We start from the raw sequence: 14,910 nt of genomic DNA on the forward strand, positions 1-14,910 counted from the left end.
GGAGCCGGCCGCAGGCGCGGGGCCTGGCAGGCCCGCGTCTGCGCCGGCCGGCCCGTTCCGTCCTACCGGATCCGCCTGAAGGCCGGTGGGCCAGGGCAGAGTGGGCGGGCGGGCCGGTGGGAGGGCAGCCCGCGCTGTGAGGGCAGCCCCGGGCGTCTTGTCACCGGCCGGCCCGCACCCACGGGTGGCCGCCGGGCCCTCCGCGGAGCCTGCCCGCGGGTGAGGCAGCAGGAGGGGGAGTGCGGAGGGGCCGGAGCGCCCTCCGCTGAGGCCGTGGGTGACAGGGGAGGGAGGGAGGCTGCCGCCGAGTGTGCCTTGTTGTGTGTGCTGTGTGTCTTGGTAACCCTGCCTTGGGTGTGGGCTCAGCCGCGGTGCGGCTTGGGCTGGGGGTGCCGTCTGGGTCCGGTTTCCACGGACCGGCTTGCTTCTTTCCTGACTGGTTGGTAACAACTTTTTCACGGGGGGGATTAGATCTGTTCCTTGGTCAGCGTGGACACCCGCGTTTGCATTGCCTTCCGCTAATACAACAGTATGCTGTTTATCTTGGGCTGGCAGTTTAGACAGCGTGTGAGGCTTCTCCTGCTTTATCATATTGATCACGTTGGTGCTCAGCCGGTGGCCTGAGAGGAGAAAAAAAAAAAGAAATTAGTTGTGCTTTTTTTTTTTCTTTTCAGAAATCACTTAATAAAATGGATGGCAAAATCCAAGCAGTAAGGAAGATATCTTCTCTTTGCAGGGTCGCTCAGGAGTCTGCTTCTAATGCTGCAAAGGTGGGTTTGTGTGTAGTCCTACTTAAACTAAGCACTTGGAGTCTGCGGAACCAGGGCCCTTGTCAGTGCCTGAAAAACAAAAGTGTGTTATCTGGTATAAAATGTAAATAAATGGTTGTAATTAAAAACTCATTAGGCAGGAGCTTGTTCAAAGCTGACAAATGAAGGTATAAAGTAACTTTAGGAAATGACAGCTTTAAAAAAAAAAAGCTTTAAAAATATTTATACTTGTGCTTCTAAAGTAAAGTGAAAATTGTACTTTTAAGTTCGTATCAGACCAAAAATCATTGCCGTAGCTGTTAAGGAGCATTTCTTAGACTTAGCATTTTGTTGCCTTGAGGAATGACTGGAGAAACAGTGAAGGATTGTTTTCCATGCCTGAAACGTAATTCTTGCCACCTTCTCTAATAGTAGGGGAAGAAATAATAAAGTTAAGCTCTTGTGGAAAGAACTTCATAGGGAAAGAGAATAAATGTTTCTGTCATAACTATTACCAGGCTAGTGTACTAAACATTCAGTAGAGCTACACAATTACATGTACATTTCATAAAAAATATTTTTTCTTCTGATGGCAGCATTGTGAAAATGTGCTTTAACTTTTGAATGGGAAGAATGACTGTACCCAAGAACTGTGCCGAGCTTGCTGTGACATGATTAAAGATTTTCACGTCATTAAAAACCTATAATCTTTAAAATGCAGTATTTTAGTAGTTTAACTGCATTTCTGTTCAACTGTTCTAGTTGTGCTCTCTTCACCAAGACCTAGCCAATGAATTCTTAGTGTTGCAGGGTTACCTGAAATGGCTCAATATTGGTGTACTCCAAACTTCTAGTACTCTAAATCTTTGAAAACCTGTTCAAGGGCCAAGATGGACGACAAACTAGTTTTAACCTAAAGCATATAAGAATCTAAAGCTTCTGATATTAGAATAAAACTTTATTAAAAACTTGACTCAGAGCAGGCCTTAGACTTTCTTAAAAAGTCTTGAACTAGATTGAAAACAAATGATCTCTTGGCTTAAAACCCACTTTTTGTAATTGGCTTCTTAAGGTGGTAACTTGTGTTAGGGATGTGATGGTGGGAGTCTGGCAAAACTTAGTGTAAATGGGAAGAATGTGAGTCTGTGTATAAGCAGTTCCAATATGTGGTCTCACTGACTTAGCCAAAATGCACTGAGAGCAGCCTACAGAAGGTTATGCAGAAGCTCATGAAAAATGCTCTGAGTTGATAGAATGAGAACCTCATGTACTGAGTAAGAGAAACTTGATGAAGTTACTAAATAAATTACTGGTGCAAAAAGTGATACCTGTAAGCATTAATTGGTAGCCTACAAGGCATGGGGTAGAGAAGTAGTTAACAGTACTCCTGTCTGATACTCTAGGCTGTGCTTTAGAAGACCAGACATTAGAAAACCTGAGAACTCATCAAAACAGTTTTGACTAGAACTCTGTATCTCTTCTCATAACAAAATTAAATCTACCGTGTCCGATTGGTGACAACTGGGACTTGGTCATCATAACTTCGGTTTTGTAGGTCAATCTTTGAAATGTTATACTTGGCCATCCTGTGTCTCCATTGTTGCTGTATAGCCTCTGAGAGAAAAAACACTCTTCTGTGCCAATGAAAGATGAAAATGCCATTGAAAGTCCAAAATAATATTAAGGCTTCATTGTATTGACCGCTGTGGAGGTGCTTTAAGCCATCCTGTGTGATGTGCTAATAAACCATTCCTGAATGTGGGTGCAATTTATACTGGCAAGATAATTTTGCCTCTGTCAAGACAGCTCTTTCTTTATTTAAATTGGGAAGAGAGGGAATGAAAAGTGGAACTAAACTATACTGTGATTTTTTTCATAACTGTCTACGATATAAATGCTTGCTAGACTGGTTATGTTGGCCACAAATCACCTTTTGGTGACCCACGAACAACTTCACACTATGAACAGAAAGGCATAGGGCCGGGGTGAAGAGTTTACTTGGATGGTTTACAGCATAAGTAATTTGGGCAGAGTTGTCAAGTGCTAGCTCATCATATGAGACTATCGTCTGAGCTGCACTGCATTTCCAATGTATATGTATTTAAACATTAATGATATTTGGTTCTCTGTATGTACATGAAGAGTTGGTTGCTGCTTTGAAGAGATTACCTTCCTTCCTGCATGGAGGAAGGCATGCCACAGAGTGCTTAGTGATAATAACAGTAACTTCTTTATTATGTGTTAACATAGAATAGTTAGAGCTTTGTAGCTAATGAGGCAGCTTCATAGAAAGAAGTAGTGCAAGTTGTAGTGAAGGAAATACTGATAAAGGGCTTCCTATTTGTTAGGATGATGTGCAGAGACAGAAGAGCAACTTTGATTCAGCTGACTTGCTCAAAAGTGAACATGGCAGTTAAAACAACTTGAAGATCTGACCAAGATAATAGAACAGTTAAGTATTTCTTTTCTAGAATCTCAGTAGAGGATAGATGAGAGACTAGAGATGGTGGGGCCACAGAATAAGCAGGATTGGGAAATGGGTGTGGGGCGGTGTAAACTGTTAAGTCAGCAAGGCTGATTCAGCCCAGGGTGATCTGCAGGAATCACCACTATTTTATTCCCTTTAATGTACACATCTACTAGCAACCTGAAAAACCTTGCTTCAGAGACTGTTAGAAATGCTTTGAATGTGGGACAAATTCATGTAAGTCGCTACAGTCCTCACTTGCCCTGAGGATGTGAGTATTGCTTTAAGTTGATCAAAACAAGCCTAGGATAGTAGATTTCAGTGAATGGTGATCTGTGGATTACTTCTAAGGGGTTCACAAAAGATAAGAACAGCCTTCAACTTGTATATGATGGCCTAAAGCTCTGTTTAAAAATTGTTCAGAAATTGCAAATTGAAGAAAAAACACTGAATTCCTGGCTTGCAATTAAGTGGAAAATGCACAGTATTCTCACTAGCTTTTGCTTCGTAATATTTGTGAGAGAACAGGAAATATTTTGAGAGCACTATTGCAGTTTGTTACACAAAGCTCACTGCAGAGCCTTTAGCTACAGCTTGTGGATTTGAACAAGAAATACAAGTCAGTTTTTATCATGCTTTTTAATTGCTTCAAGTGGCTTTGCAAAGGAGCCACATGTCTCTTCTTCTCCTTACAGATGAAAGTGAAGCAAAAAGGGCTGAAAGGACTTGCCCAGGAGCATTTATAGGCTATTAACAGGGCCAGGAATAGAACCCAGGGTACAGGAGTCCTTATCTAAGGCTTTCTCCACAGTGTCACATTACTGCTTTCAGAAGCATAAGACTTTTGCCTATTATTTCTAACCATCTCATAAGCTGTTAATATATCCCTGGACTAAAAATACTGCATTGAAGATTTGGGACTGACCCAGTGTGGACTACTGACTTTAAATTCTTTAAACCTAGAGGGTTGTTTCTCACAAGCTTGGAAGAAGTGAGCCTTTCAGAAATAGTTAGCAATACCTAGAACTGGTTGAACCTGCTTGCTCTGCAGTTCAAAAATACTAATGCCATTTTGTTGCAATTTTCTGACCCTCAGTTCTTCCTAGTTGTGTTTTACATCCGACCTAATGCAGCTAAATCTTCCCACTCTACAGAAAAAGACTCTTAAATCTCCACTTCATTTACCTGGAATCCGCGTCTCCTGAAATCTAGCGTGATGTTGGCTGACCTTAGTGGGTTGTCTTCTGGGTGAATGTCTGTGGCTGGGATGTTTTCTGTTGCTGTACCAACCTGGCTTCTGCAGAAAGAATAATGACCTCGGGGTGGGGAGATGTGTGTTGTTTCCTATAAGCTTACATGACTGTTTCAACATGTTTATCTAACACGTTAATTTCGATTCTGCCCTAACAAAACCTCTCTAGAAGCCTGAATGGTACTTCAGTTCTCATTAATTTTTTTAATAAAAATAACTGCTGAAAAAAGTCCTGGAGGGATGGTGTCTGAATTTTAAAGCATTATTGGCTCTCCTGATAGAAATCTCATAACCAGGTAGATACGTACATGTCACCTGCCTGCTGGATTTTTTGGGAGTATTTTCAGGGGAGGGAGGGGGAGTATGAAGCTCTTTCATCTGAGGGGTGCCAGCTGATGGGAAAAGCACCCAGTTTTATATCGTTAGGTCACTAGCAAGGAGGGAGGCATGGAGTAGGGGGGGTGGTCCTGTGGGCTGCTACCACAGAGCTCTGGGTGCTGGCCTCTGTCAGGGCTGTCAGACAGGGACTGACGCATTGGCCCCTGAGAGTCAGAAGCAGGCTTGCAGTGGGGCTCAGTACCATGCTTGCTTGTGCAGCTTGATGCGCTGTATATGGGAGCATGTGGGAAATGGGGTCAATAGCTACCTTTGTGTCAATGAAATATTGAGAAAATGGTATGTTCAATCCCGGCTATAAATCAGGAGTGTAAAAGGTCTGGAGCTCAGAGTGAAAGGAGCAACAGCTTCTACTAGAGATGAAACCTGAATGACAATTTTAAGGTAGCATTGGGGCAGAGATGTCACGGTGCAGACTAGCTTACAGTCAATGACAGGAATTTATGCTGAGGAGGTAGAGTGGATGACATGTGTTGCATGTGAAGGTGGAACTGTCTTGAGCATCACATCTATGTTTTCAGCCTTGTTTTCCCAGTGACACCCACTGCCCTCCACTGAAGTTCCCAAGCTTGGTCCTCTGGATTGTACTGAATTCAGATGTTTCAGATAGTCTGAACTGCTACAAAGGTTCATTGCTCAAATAAAGATACATTGGGTATAAATCACATAATTTTATGGGTGACCTGTCAAAATAGCATGATTCCCCTGAATGATCTGTATAGACACCATATAATACTGAGATAGATAATATTTTGACTCAGTGGTTGTCATTCATTCAAGGTGTGCTTCTCACTACTCCTTTTCAAACATACATGTACAGAGATAAAAAAGCATGGGCTACACCATATACTTGTAGTTCGTCTCAAGTTAGTGGCTTAGATTTAAGAAATTTCCCTAGATCTTGGAGTTAGTTTCTAGTTTCAGATTTGTCTTGGACTTGCTTTTATTTCTTGGAGTCTACTTTTGTTTTGCTCATTGCATCAACAATGTGTCCATATGACAAGTTTTGTCTTTAGAGCTGGGGTTTCCTGCCCCCAAATATGGCCAGTATATCTGTTGTTTATATTGCCTTGGAGAGGATACAGACTGAACAACTCTTTCAGCATAATGAATTGAGTCAGAGTCAGGGCCCAAAGAAGAAAGGGTTACAAGAAGTACCTCCAATACCACCAACTGGAAAAATCAATCATTTTATACCAAGAGGCTGGAGTTGTATGAGGGCCTGCCTCCAGATTTAGACCTACCAAAGAAAAAATAAGCTGCTTTAGGGAAGATTTTGCTAGTTTGGGGGATAGTTCTTCCCCCCCAGATCTCTCAGTGGCGTTCTCAGCTCCCCATTTTTACAAAGCACTTGTGCTCCCTGGTGCTTATCCAAGACAGGCCTAGAGTGGCAGGAGCAGTTAAGGACACTTTGCTTCACCTCCGTTATGAGCAGCTAAATCTGAAATGAGTACCAGAAATTCCAGTCTTTGTTTTCAATGTCTCAAACTGTTGGCGGCGTTGTAGAGCATCCAAAGGGTGCTTCTTGAATGGGATTCAGTATCTCCATGCAGAGGAGGCTCAGCAGTGAGAAGTGGTACTTTTCGGTCCTGGAGACAAGAAACTGAAAGTGTCTGTAGTCTTGCCATAAGCACGGGAATACATGTGGTACAATTAACCTTCACTTCAAATCTTAAGAGCAGGTGGGTGTGGGTGCTGTTGCTGTTATCTGACAATTTTACCCTACCAACAACTGATCTTGTTTACTGGTAGGAACAAGTTCTTCATGCTAAAGAGGGAGAATATGAGGAAGTTTTTCACTTTGCTGCCTGGTAGACCAATGCCATTTTAAATGTCTTGCTCCAAAACTATCCTTTTCTACAGAGGTGTTCTTCAAATATAGAAAGGTTGTGAAATTAATTCCCATTAACCCAATCAGGGAGGGGGGCAGGGGGAAAAGGTGTAGCATGTCAGATGTGTATGTCTTGCCAGTTTGCTCCTTGTCCTGGTTTTGGCTGGGATAGAGTTAATTTTCTTCCTAGTAGCTGGTACAGTGTTACATTTTAGGTTTAGTATGACAATAATGTTGATAACCAATGTTTTCAGTTGTTGCTAAGTAGTGTTTATACTAAGTCCAGGATTTTTCTGCTTCTCATGTCAAAGCAGCAAGAAGGCTGGAGGGGCACAAGAAGTTGGGAGGGGACACAGCCAGGACAGCTGACCCAAACTGGCCAAAGGGGTATTCCATACCATGTGACATCGTGCCCAGTATATAAACTGGGGGGAGTTGGCTGGGGGGGACGGATCGCTGCTCAGGAGCTAACTGAGCATCGATTGGTGAGCGGTGAGCAATTGCATTGTGCATCACTTGTTTTGTGTATTCCAATCCTTTATTAGTATTGTAATTTCATTATTGTTATAATCATTATTATTGTCTTCCTTTCTGTCCTATTAAACTGTTCTTATCTCAATCATGAGGTTTACTTTTTTTTTCGTGATTCTCTCCCCATCCCACAGGGTGTGGGGGAAGTGAGCAAGTGGCTGCATGGTGCTTAGTTGCTGGCTGGGGTTAAACCATGATACTCTTTCTCTGTGTTGGGCAGCTAGAAAAGAGGAGTCTAGGTCCTTTTTATCCATCTCGCAGTCTCATTGGGTCTCTCAGTCATGGCTTGTCTGATGAGTGGGGGCAAAAGGTTTAGTTATACTTGTGACCGAAAGATATTTCTCCAGAAAGGGTTTTTGAATGTCCTGAAGAGCGTTTTGCGGTTAGGGTCTAAAGCATCATTGCCATTAAGAAGCAATCATGCTCTTCACAGGCATCTTTTTGCTGCCCCTACCCTGTCCCCTGTTCTGTCAACTAGCATTTATGCAGCAGCAGCACAGCTAGGCAGATCAAGGAGGTAATCTGAGTGAAAACTAATCCAGCTGAAAGCACAGCTATTTTTCAGGCACATGTGCAAATGTTAGTGCAGAGAAGTGGTGGGAAAAGATGGCCCCTATGTGGTGAGGGAAGCTTGCATACAGATTGGCTTACTGTGATCCTGGAAGCATGCCTTTAGCATTTCCCTGGGCCTTTGGGTGAATGTCATCTTTAATTAGGTATGTTTTACTGGAACACTCTCAGACATAGCTGCTCTGCTGTAGGATCTGTTTGGGCTGCTGATGAAGCACCACATTATGTTTCTTGATTGAGCTATCCATTTAAGCAGGTGGCAGCATGGACTTAAAAGATGACCAACTTGGGATCACACAGTGAGTATAGCCTTTAAGCTACATAATGACTTTAAGCAGTTCATTTCTCTTCATTGCCACGTGGTGGTGATGGTGGTGGTTGCCTTCCAGGAGCTTTGGACTTCCACTGCTGAGGGCAAGTGGCAGATAAGTTGGCAGGGAGTGTCTTACAGGTCAGTACCTACGGATGACTTTCTCCAGTGCTGCATGGCTTTTCCAGTTACCCACATGGTGGGGACATTTTTCCTCCTATTTGTACTCCATTTTACATGTAAACATTCCTACACCTAAGCAGGGTCAGCTAATCAACAACATATAGTATTTTGCTAAGGATAACTGACAAAATACAATAGATTTTCAGGGTACCATGCTGCAAGTATCTCCTTTGAATCATTGCTTAGCTGTCACCCCAGGTTATTCTAGATCTAGAAGGTTTCCCTACCCCATCTTTATCACATCAGTCAAAGCCTTGGTTGTGATCTTTTTGTATCCCCAGTGACCCTGTTTCTCTGGTAAGATCTGAACTCTGTCCTCTTGTCCTCAGTAGGTCAGCTCTCACTTTCTCCAGACATACCATTCTCAATGCCTTTCACTATGGCATTGCTGGCTGAAGCGTAGTGTTTTAATCTCTGTCCCTCTTGAGACTCCAGGACTTTGAGTAAAGGCTATTTTGTGTGGAATATTGATCTGTTTCACTTTCAGGGTGACAATCTCTGTAACGAGTCTTGAATGTTTATTTGCCACTAACTAGCTAATCTGGAGATGATGGGTGTTTATGCTTGCCGGGGTGAGTGGTGGAGTGGTAGGTTGCATCTCTGGAAGACTCCAGGATTTTGCAGTGGAAGGGAACTTAGTGCTTGCATTGCTTCTTTAGCAGTGTGTGTGGTATATGCCTTATAGGTGTGTATTTTCTAGTCTTGACTATATATCACCCAGCACGTGAACATAAATACCAAAAGATACGTGACCTTTTTATTATGCAAAGGACACAAAAACAGGAATTCACCCAAATTAACTGATAAAGAATAACTGTGCTGTATATGGAAGATGCTCTGTCTCGGTTGCCTATAACTAATGTCTCAGGATCTCATCAATTTTATGCTGACAAGCAGAGATGGAGAAGAGGTCATCCCTTCAGAAGAATGTATGTGTAAATAAGATAAATAGCAGTGTAAAATCCTCTCCACTGACTATTAGTGATGAGCATCAGTGTGATCTAGGCTTTGAAGAAATTTATACAGTGTAGGTAAATGCATATTCACTGTAAGGACAGCTTACAGAACAGCCAGTTTAAGTATGTTAACTAAAGTCTCTTTTTCCTCAGCTTGTCTGTGTCCAGTACTACAAACTCAGATGTACAACTTTCAGGGACACAGTAAATCTTCTCGTTCCTCAGCTTAAATTTTTATTGTTTTCTTCACAGCAAATCAGAAGAGGAAAATGGAAAATCAAGATTATCATGTATTTTCAAGTCTCAGTTAGCCAAGATGAGACGGAAAACTTGAGTAAGACAAGACTAGTCTAATATTTTAGAGAATTTTCCTGTTAGGAATGGGATAAAGGGAAGTGATGTGTCTATGCTGCTTTGTGTATACAGGTTATTGACAGTCACTGCAAGTGCATGTTCAAGATAGGTAGACTAGCTGTTGCTCTAGAAGTTTATAAATGTTCAACCTTTATTGTTTGTTTTGTAATCTTCATTTCTTAACAGCTGATCTTTGTCTTCCTTTTTTATTGAACTGGTGATCTTACTACTGTCTGTGATTAAATGGATGACTTTGTCTTGTAACGTTACTTGGCAAAACCAGGCACGTTTTGATGTGAGTTGGGTTTTTTTAGGTTTACATCTGTGTAGATAGCATTACTTCCGTGAACAATGTTCAGTATGGACTAGCATAATATTTGTTCACAACAAAAAATGGAGTTGGGCATTTTACTTCATTTTTTTCAGTGATATGTGATGCAGAAAACAACTAGAAGAAAAGCATCAAATACAATTTTCTATATATAAACTCTGTTCCAACATGACATTAGTTGCAGTAGTCAAATGTTGGGCAGTGCTGGGCTGTGGCAGCCCACTGCTCGCATTTTGCATAGCTCTGAACGTGTTTGGGTGGATAGGGGAGGTCCAGCTGTCACAATCATAGAGTTTCCACAGCCTGCATGAGCGTCTTGACAGCTAACTACATTCTGTTGCAAGACACTGTGTTGGACTATGTGTACGTAATATTTCCATACTCAGCCTGTGAAGTGTGGGAGAAAGAAGGTAGCAGTCTGATTTATGAGGCAAATTTTTTGGAGGTGTGGAATAGTAGTCAGTGAAGGAATGTAAAAAGATGAAGATTGGGGAATGGAATGTTTGGCATTGGCTTAATTAGAATCATCCTGTTCATCACTCATATTGTGAGATAAAAGGGGAACAATATTCATTACTATAGCACACTCAAAGAGGAAGTATTTGTGTTATAGTTAGCAAGCAATTCTAATTGACCTGCCACATACATCTGAATTTAGATACAGACTTTTTCCAACAGTATTTCCCTTATTGTAGTGTATGAGAGATACACAACTGGCATATTTATCCCTAATCTGTCTGCAATCTAATGACTTTTGTCTAAAATTCATGCTGCTATTAATTCAGTATTAAACTTAGCAATTACTCTGTCAGCCAAAAAATTAATAAAGCCCACTTAAGAAACCTTTCTCTCATGAACACAAGCCTTCTTGTGCCTCTCCCCTTAAAAAGGTAAAAAGACGGCGCTCGTATTGTGTCCTGGAAGAGCAACTGTTGTCACCAGGGAAGGAAGTCAATCAATGACTTTGAGAGCTCAGAGCTGAAGGTTCTCCTGGGTTTTGGGGGACTTTGTTCTTGCCAAGGAGGAACGAGCCATTGAACTTCTCTGCTCATCTTCTCCTAGGTGTGGTGCTGTGACATGATGAGAGAGGTATGTGCTACCCATGACTGCAGCTAGTCAGGTAGTTACCTATGCTCTGATCTCCCTTCCAGCAGTGCAAACCAACTGCAGTGACCGATGCTGTTACTTCACATGTTACTGTAAATTAGATTAGAATCTGCTGCTCCTGGATTTGTTTAATTAGCTGGCTGTATCTTTAAAATACTTTCTAGAGCATTTGGACTGTGGTGTGAAACACCCATCATATTTAAGGCTTAAACTTCACTAAATGAAGTGAAACAATCTGAGATCCTCCCACATGTCAAGGGGAAAAGTTTAAGAGGTTCAAATTCAGATAGTTCTACATTTTAAAAGTTAATAAATATCAGGATAAGTGGGTACAAGCAACCCTTTCACCCCCCAGTTGATACAAAAGACTTTTCTGACTTTACATGAATGTCTCTATGTAGACTGTAGCTTCCTCTGAACCACTTTTTTCTGGCTTCTGGCTAAAAAACATGCAAAGAGATGTTCCAGAGTAAGTACTTTGAATTACTATCAAGCTGCCAGATGTCTTACCTAAAAATAATGGTAGAGAAAAGAAAACTCTTAATCAATTGTTTTCCTTTTCTAAAATACACAGTAAGGTGGTTTTGAAATTATTTCATTCAGGTCATCAAATTCATAGAAGCTATTGTACTACAATGTAAGACATTTTAGAGAATGAAAAGTGCAGGAAGTTTGAATGATGTGTGAACACAAATTTACTCATCTTTTATATAATGCCTTCTCGAGGTGGTGACGTTTTCAGTACATTAATTGTTCATAATGAATACTCTTGCATAAAACATTTCAAAAGTAATTTTCTGAGGCCAAAGAATGACTAAAAAGTTACTCACTGAAGAGCAGTCAATAATCTGTATCCAAAAGGAGACTTACAGGATGTGAAATAAACTGACATAACAGGCAAGAAGTTTGCTTATATAAAAAAATCTGCCCCTTTACAGCTTTGATGCCCTAAAACAGAAGCCACAGAAGTGGTGTTGGTTGGTGCAGAGGTAAAATCATTATGTTCTAATCATGTGCCATTGAAGGAAAGGGAAAAAAACCAGCTTTGGGCAAAAAATCCATACCTCTTGTAGCAGAAGTCCAAGAGGCAGTCACCTCTGCTGCAGGTAATATCCAATCACTTTTGTGCTATATATTTCAGGGTGGATAATACTAATCAGTGAAGATAAGGTATGTTTAAAGAATATACTTAAATAAGGAAAATAAGTTAGTTGATCTATCAGGCTGGTTCCAGGCAGTAGATTTTAAACAGCTTGTCAAGTGTTTCTTGGCTGTTACAGCCTCGCATAAGAGCTTTTCCTCGTTCATAAAGAAAATTAATGTGAAATCAATAATGGTGTTTAAAAATTCACCAAACATTTCCCATCCAGAGAAGGTCTCATGTCAGAGTGCCACTAATGCAACAGGCAGAGTGGGAAAAACACACAGACTTGACTTTAATGGTAAACAAAAGAGAGTGCAGACGGAAAGTGCAGTGAAGAAAGATGCTTTCAGAAGCAACTAGGAGGAAGACCTGCCTGCCTCCCCCACAAGAGCAAACCTCTGAACAGAGCCACTGTGGCCATCACCTTGCAAAAGTCCTTTGCTTGAAGATGTAGAGTCTAGATGCTATGCTGACTTCTCACTGAAGGATACAAACTGGAGTGAACAGCAATAAAAAATTCATGTAATGGTGAAAACACCAACAGAAACACTGTAAAATAAGTTTCCTATAGCATGTTATAACCATATGACCTGCCAGACTTCAGACAATGAAGAGGAAACATTTGGTACTTCAGGTTGCTTCATTCTACTATCCCAGAAAACCTGGGATCATTGTGGAAATGGGAAGAAACAAGCCATGTAATTAGATTTGTTTGTTAGTTTATATTTTTAATAGAAGCACAAAGAGGAGTAATACAGTAGCACCTGGTGATCTCACGGCTGTATATGCATTTAGGCTACTTCCCTGCTGAAGAAGATGCATTGTAGTTACAAGTTGTACGAGTTAATACAACTGTAATTACCTGCAGTTGCCACATTTGATCTGTGAAAATAAATAGGATTTGTCAGTATCCCCTCTCCTCCCCCTTCCTCCCCAAAGCAATGCAGAACTGTTTTCCAACCTCTTGCACGGGGTTGTTCGGAAATAGCAGAAGGCAGCGGCAGAAGAGCAAGCCTGTAGAGTTTGGGTGCGGTGGTCTTTCCTGAAGGGCTGATTTCCTGAGTTGCCGCACCCAAGAGTGGGGTTCAGAGAGTTTGCTCAGTATTGTCATCTCCAGACACCCATGCCCACGGTCTCTCAGTGGCATTCAAACAGATTTTAAAATATGCTACTTTATTACTCATTCTAGTAATTTCTAGTTTGGGGGGTTCATGTGTCTCACACTTCACCAAGCTTTTTCTCTGAACTTCAGAGTTAGAAAGTAATTTGTCTTTTTGGGTTAAAATTCAGATTCACATGGAAGCACTTGACTCCAGAAGCTGCGGCTTCAACCAGCAGATAGATAGAAGATTCATGATAAAATTGGCAGAATTGTACTGCTCTAAGCACTTTTGGAGACATATGCTGCTTTTCCTACTCCTGGAAGTAGTCCCACAGATGTCTCATGATTATTCACTTGAGTCGTGGTTGCAGAATTGAGTTTTCGGTGTTTTGGATTCCCAGATTCCTACACTGCTTATTTACGATGTTTAAAGTGCAAATTCAAATAGACAACCTGCCTGTTTTAAAACATAGAGGATGCATTTTACCAGAATGCAATGTTTTGAACTTCAACTGAAGTGCCTCTTGACTTACAACAATATTTGGTCAAAATGAGACATCTCCAGGGACAGAGAGACAACAAATGTAAAAAGAAACTGGACATGGCACACTACTATTAAAAGATTGGTGTTTTTCTTCCTCTTGCGGTTTTCAGCAGTGATATTATTGTGGTATTAGTCACTAGATGGTGCTCTCCTACATGGTCTTCTGCATTCCTGTTCCCAGGGCGTGAGTGGCCTAGGCTGCAAGTTTTCTGCTGGAGTTTCTTTTGGAAGGGAAGTGTGGGAGTTACAAAGCTAGACAGCAACATCTCTCGTCCGTTTGGACTGGAGTGAATTTTTAGACTAAAATTGCTCTAGGGAGACTGGGTATTATTTTTTGGGCTGAGATTCCTGAAATGAGAGATTGCCTGTGTGCCATTTATGGTTATCTCGGCTCCCAGGTTAAGATACCCTGTAAGAAACTTGGTAGCGCTAAGCCTGCACTTACAAGCAGTTTAACTCTGTGCTGCAAGGCTTTAATATCTAATGTATCAACAGAATAATAGTTTTTTTCCCAGGTGTGCTTTTACTGTTAAACAACTGAATTATTATATTGATTGGTATATTCTGTACCATGAACAGATGTTAGGCAACCTGAGAAAACTTACATAGTTTTCCTTCATTTGCTTTGTCTTTTTAAAATTGCATTTCAGATTCATTCCATGAGTTGTTGTTTTTTTTATAGAAAAGGAAAACAAATTCTGTCTGCAACAGTCTTCTACAGAGTTCAGAATCTTAGGTATGTCCTGAGAAGAGAGATTTAAAGATTCATTGAATCCTAGAGATGGTCTGAAAATGCTAAACATTTCTCCGTGCTTTCTCTAAATTTTCCACAAAGCTTCTGGAACATTTGAATTAACTGACTCTAAGTCAGCTCAGTTTTCAGGCAAGGAAAGTTGTTTTCTTTTTCCTCCCTTATAGTATTTTTACGAGAAGTGAGGACAAGATCAGGCAGATGGAAGGAAGAAAAAGTGTGAAGGAATTGCAACATCAAAATCTTTAAAACTGCACTATTGGTTTGAAAAATGAAAACATAATTGTGTAGCTTCTGCATCTAAATTTCAGGAAGTTTTAAAAATACCATTT

Source organism: Haliaeetus leucocephalus, unplaced genomic scaffold (assembly GCF_000737465.1).
Source record: "Haliaeetus leucocephalus isolate CR32 unplaced genomic scaffold, Haliaeetus_leucocephalus-4.0 Scaffold577, whole genome shotgun sequence".
NCBI classification, from domain to species: domain Eukaryota; kingdom Metazoa; phylum Chordata; class Aves; order Accipitriformes; family Accipitridae; genus Haliaeetus; species Haliaeetus leucocephalus.